The sequence below is a fragment of the Condylura cristata genome, unplaced genomic scaffold (genome assembly GCF_000260355.1).
Source record: "Condylura cristata isolate star-nosed mole 26May11 unplaced genomic scaffold, ConCri1.0 scaffold00007, whole genome shotgun sequence".
Taxonomy (NCBI): domain Eukaryota; kingdom Metazoa; phylum Chordata; class Mammalia; order Eulipotyphla; family Talpidae; genus Condylura; species Condylura cristata.
This window is the reverse complement of record NW_004567108.1, coordinates 43,965,620-43,972,040: the sequence shown is the minus strand read 5'-3', so window position 1 is coordinate 43,972,040 and position 6,421 is coordinate 43,965,620.

Sequence of the window (6,421 nt, the reverse complement as noted above, 5' to 3'; positions counted from 1 at the left end):
TTTATACAAATATTTTGCAGCTGGCTACTTTATTAATATTGTTCAATATTTTGGTACTTCTAATGGCTCTTTACTAGGTTTTGTTAATGTTTTTATTAAGCAGTGCATTAGCTAGCCATATATACTTGAAGCTGGTACCATACGGTGGTAATACAGTGGTCAGTATGATCAAAATTGTTGCTTCCCTGATGGAGCTTACATTCTCATGGGGGAACTGGCATTACAGATGATGGTGAGAATAGAACCTGTCACCTGAAGCTGGTGGATGGTAGCAATAATTATATGGCCCAGGAATTGTTTAAGATAGAAGATATAAAAGAACTTAGACTGCTAACTGGAGCCCAGAGTCTTCTTAAAGGAAATCCATTAGTAACTTACTTTTTTATCTTTCAAGTTACTGAGTCATTAGACGTTTCAATATTGTGTTCATTTTGATCAATTTACCTTTATTAAAAGCCTTTTAAATAAGATGTAGTTTATAAAAGGATAGTTATTAATTTATAATTTAAAAATCATTCAAAAATATAATTTATTTATTTAGGTTTTACATCATTGTTTATTTTTGTGCAATATTTTGTCCTTTCTCCTCTCAGGTGTAGTCCCTGTAAATCCCCACCACCGATTCACCCCTGAGCCATCACCATAATCCCTTGTATTCTTCCCTATTTTGATCCCTCTCCGTTCCCTACAGAATGTCTCTAGTTTATAGTTGCTTTCTAATTTTATTTTTTAAAATCTCTTATTTGGGCCCCTTATATTCCTCCTCTAAGTGAAATTACCTGATACTTTTCTTTTTCCTTCAAGCTTATTTCACTGAGCATAATCCCTTCTGGCTCCATCCATGTTGCTGCAAATGTTAGGAGGTTATCTTTTTTGATTTTGTACATTCACATTGTCCCTTTTAAAGTAAATTTTTATAATTTTTTTGTCTGAATTATCTGAGTTCCATGTTAGTGTTTGTAATATCCTTCTTTGAATGGTCCTTAGGTTATCTTCTTATTTTTTCAAGCACTGTGCTTTCATGATTATTTTTATGATTAATACAGTAATCACTTAAAGGTATGAAAGTTCCCCAGTTTGACCACTTGGGTTGAATTCTTTAAGTACTTATATTAGGACTTTCAGATTTTGCAGTGTGATGCACTGGATGACCTGAAAATCGTTCCCACTACAAATATCTAGGAAGCTAGTTATATTATAACATGAAAACTTCTAAATACATATTGAGTCTTCTAAAAATAAATAAGGGAGATTACAAGGGACTAGAAAAAAAATCACAGTATTATAAGCACATGAGGACTCTAGAATTGCTCTGAGATGGGATGAGAATTTGGGGGTTTAATTTAATGCCCACAATGGAATAGTAGGTAATGCCTTTGGCTTACTTAAGATAGCATGCTGAAGCTGAACCATCATAAGTCTAAAACTCAAAGGAGAATATATCAAAAAGGGTAGAGTTTTAAAAATATACACACCAAAACAAAGTACATTTCACTAGCAAAGTCTAGACCTGTTCAATATGGGAGCTAGTAGATTTGTGTAGCTGCTAAGCCCATGAAATATAATTAATTCAAGTTTAAATGTGCCCCAAGTTTAAAATACAAGATAGATTTTTGAAAAGTCACTATGAAAGTAATGTAAGTTCTTTCATTAATAATTTTATATTGATTATATGTAAAAATATTTTGACCATAAAACTCTCTAATTTCCTTTTATTTTTTTAAATGTAGCTACTAGAAAATTGAAAATTATATATATGGCCCCTATTGGTAGGTCACGGGTTTAAAAGATTGATCTTAGGTTAGGTTGAGATAGGGGCAAATTCTCCCTTTAGAACTTATAAAAGAGTTCTGACTATCAATTTCAGGCATCATCCCCCACACTGTAAGCAGCCCAGCCTGTACAAAGGTTAGGTGTGGGTGTTACTCAGTGTTAGCTGACTGCAGATGCCTAACATTTCTCTTGCTTACTCCAGGCTCCTTCTGTACTTACCCTCTCCAAGACATTAGTTCCTACTTACAGTTATAGACTCATAATGATGTTTTTACACTGTCTTTGTCCTCCTTGATAATGTGGAAGGGTTAGGAGGGTTAGATCTGACTTTCTACTTCTCCGTCCAGGTTCTGCAAATGGAATGACAGGGCACATCATTTTCCCACTTAGTGGAAATTATTTGACTCCCTTACATGGAAAGCAAAAGATGTTACTACCAAGTTTGCTTTATATATGTACTAATTCATCCTACAGTCTCGTGAATCCATAAGGATCCATCAGGGCACAGCTGACAAGGTTGATGATGATTTTTGGAATATTTTGAGCCATTCCTAAGACAGGATGATCTTGGCAATCTCAAATTTGAGCATTCCTTCTCTCCTATGACATTGTAAACTCCTTACTGGAGGGTGTGTGTGTGTGTGTGTGTGTGTGTGTGTGTGTGTGTGAGATATTGATAGAAAGCAGCCAACTCACCATGGTTAAGAACATGAACTTTGGAGCTAGACTAATTAGAATTGAGTTCAGTTCTGCCATTTACCAGCAAAGTGACCCAGGAAAACAATCGACTTCTCATGGCCTAGGTTTAGTCATCTGTACAGTAAGTATATAATATTTTCCACACCCCAAGATAGTTGTAAGGATTCATGAATTAGTAATAGTCAGTAGTACCTAACAGGCCACAGGCACCAAAGAAGTGTTCTTTGGTAAACAAATAACCATGGGTGGTGGTAAACCTAATCTAGGGAGAACAGGACCCCCACAGGCCATCCTTCTAATTCTTCTTTTAGAGGACTCAAGTCATGCAAAATGGAACACAGCTGAACCCACGTGCTGCATCGAGTTCTCCAAATCACTCTGAGACTTTTCAGTTTCAAGAGATGGTACAGCTGTGGGGCCCTCGGTGTTGCGGTTCAGCCTCTTCACTTAGTTCATGGAGAAAACAGCCCTTAGGCACTTACACAACTCCTCACAACTGGTTTGTGGAAGGGCCACAGCCATTGCAACCACTCCCAATGCAGCTTTGTAACCCTAGGTTGAAATTACTTTCCCCCCTCCATAAATAGCTGATATAGCGAGGCATGCATGTAATTTGGCACGAGAGAAAAAAATCATGAGTAAGCCTCTTTGTGAATAGATTTCATTCATTAGCATGCTTTCCTACTACAAATTAACTTATCATTAGCCTTATAAAAATAATGCCAAACATAAATAACAGCTCTGAGAATGAGAACTGTATTGTCGGTGAATGTTGTCTTGGACATAAAGCTTCCTCTTTTAGTCTTTCATTTATCTTCTCACTTCTTCCTGTGGAATGCTGGCACATAGCACCCATATTTATTTTGATAGTATTATTTTTAAAAGATGTATTTATTCCTTTATTTATGCATAGAAGAACTGGGGTGTAAGCCCAGAGGTGTGGGGTGTGAGAGGACTCACCAGAGAGCAGTATGGAGCAGAACAGGCAGATCTACTGAAATACACTGCTCAGGGGAGACATGGGCGAGACAGGAGAGGTCTGCTGTGCCATGTGGGGCAGCTCCCTGACCAAGCACTAAATTCAGGCCTCAGTGGTAATATAGTGTGATTACACTGAAAGTTAATCCCTATGCCACCAAGGAGGCCCCATATTAATAATATTAAAAATAGTCCACCCTAACAGTTTAGTTTTGTCTTTGAGCATTATTTTTCATATGCACCAGATTTTTGCATAATTATATGCGCTGTACTCAAAATTTTGAAGTCTACTCTTCTTACCAAAGGATATTTTCATCTCTAACTCATTTATTTCTCACAAATAACAATTTTAATGATATATATATAGTAAAAATTACCATAAAATTATAAAATCACTGTCCTATTATTGACATTTGAACGGCTTCTACCTTAGTGTACTGGATATTACAACATAGACTTTTTTCTTCTAGCCATTTGTTGCTGTTGCATATATGAATCAAGGCAAGCAAACATTAACTGAGTTTATTAAAGAATCAACAATGAAGACTAGAGCCAAGGAACAACCTTGAGATAGCTCTGAGAAAGCTGCCCGAACTTAGAACTTCTCAGTCAGGATTTTGTTTAATTTTCAAGGGAAACATTTCAAGGACCTAGGCAGGTATCTGGTTATTCTACCCAGCTGACGGTGTCTGCGAATTGATGAAAACAAAGAGAGTTGTTAAAATTCTCCCCATTTAAAGCCTTATCTTTTAAGAATTGCGAGTTTAGCGCCACAATGTCTGGCTTTCATTGAAGCTACTGTTTGCCTGGAGCAGCAGTTTCCAAAAATGCTGTTTTGCCACACAGTTATTTTTCTTGGACACAGTATCTTTAGGATCAGATGAGCTGCATCTTGATGCTTGACTCCACCCTTCAGCTGGAACCAGGGACCCACTTAATTGTTAGCTGTGGTCAACATGGCCAAAGGAGATAGCCTCAGAATTAGAATGATGTGGTCAGATTCATGTTTCATATGACATATGTCACACTGTAGAGGAATGCAAAGGCCAGAAGGCCAGTAAAACTGTTGCTAAAAGATAAGCAATGCGAAGCCCAGAAGACCAGTAAAACTGCTAAAACTGTTGCTAAACCTATTGCTCAAAGATTAGTTTTGATCTCTCCTGGAGAAAATGTTCCAGAAACTAACTGTTATCTGCACCAGGCATTCGGCAAGCAGAGACTTGTGACCACCCAGCCCCTCCCACTATGCCTTTATAAACCCATGACTTTAAGAAGCCGGGGTCCTTCCCCCCTCAAGGAGTGTCCACTGCGTTGGATTACTCTGGGTCGGACCCTAGCTCAAGCTAGCCTAACAAAGGTTCACTTTGCTTTTACATCAGACTTGGGTCTTGGTCATTACTGGACTTGGCATATCCATACTTTAACAACACGTAGATTTAAAGAGGTACTGCTGGCTACTTTGCCAGGAATGTGCCTTTCGTAGAGGATGAGCACATGTTTTCACCACACTCTTATCAGCATGGAATATCTAACAACTTTTACTCATAAATAGGTGTTTTTGTACCATGAAAATGTTCCTTGAAGTGATGCAAATCATCTCTCAGTGTTATGTAAAATGAACTGGGTAGTTTTCTGGGGTGGAAGGTTTCCCTGTTTCGCTGCACACATAACTAGTAATACATAATTGGCTTTTACTTCCAAAATAGTGCTTTGCATAGTTGGTCTCCCACTATGTAATGATTTCATTTTTTGTCCTACGGGTTACTGACCAGAGTAGTCATACTATGTAGGTTCCACTGTTCTCCATAGGAAAAGAGGACAGTGAAAGGAGAGGTCAGGAGGGAAAATAATGGAAAGGAGGTTACCACCTTTCTAAGTAGGGAGAAGAGCATCTCTCTCAGAGCAGGGCCCAATCCTCATCTATAAGTGCCCTGGCATTACCATCAGCCCACATCTCCTTCAGATGCCCAAAAGTGAACCCCCTTTGGTCTCTCTCCTCTCCTTACCTGCAAAATTGCTCCTGCCTCACTTTCCCTTCAGTCCTCTTTAACCCAGGCTGCTCTTTTTTTTTTTTAAGACTTATTTATTTATGCATGCAGAACTGGGGTACAGGACAGAGGTGTTGGGGCAGTGAGAGGATTCACCAGAGACAGAATGGGGAGCAGAACAGGCTAACTGACGAAGTACACTGCTGAGGGGAGCAGCGGGCAGGTCAGGAGAGGTCTGCCACGCTATGTGATTACCTCCTGGGCCGGGGATCGAACTCTTCACTAAAGAGTTTGCGGCCAGCTTGCAGTGCTGTGTCCTAATCCATAGTGCCACCAGGGAGGGCCCCAGGTTGCTCCTGTGCTACCTGGGCTCACTTCAGCATTATGGGGAGCCCAAAGATGGAACAGGTGAGCCCTGCCTTCCTGGAGTGTGACATATGAGAGGGAAGAATGGGCTTTTTTTAAAAAAAATAATATAATAGTTTATTTTTATATCATTTTGTGCCTTTTTCCATCTCACTTGTAATCCCTGTGGGCTTCCTATAACCAACTCACCTGTGTGCCATCACCATAGTTCAGTGCACTTCCCCCAACCCCCGTTTTTGATCCCATTCCCCACTCCACCCCCGTAAAATGTCTCTGGTATATAGCTGTTCATTATTATTATTATTTTCTCCACTGGTCCTGTATACTCCTGCAATGAGTGAAACCATCCGGTATTTTTCCTTTTCTTTCTGGCTTATTTCACTATGCATGATCTTTTCCAGTTCCATCCATGTTGCTGCAAAAGGCATGAGTTTATTTTTTTGGTTGCTGAGTAATATTCCATTGTGTATATGTACCATATCTTTTTAATTCAGTCATCGACTTTTGGGCATTTGGATTGTTTCCATGTCAGAAAGGGCTTTTTTAACAGGCAGAATGTGATTAAATAAGAAGAAAACTTCACAGAAGGCCCTCTGGGAGATTTCTTCTGGATAAGA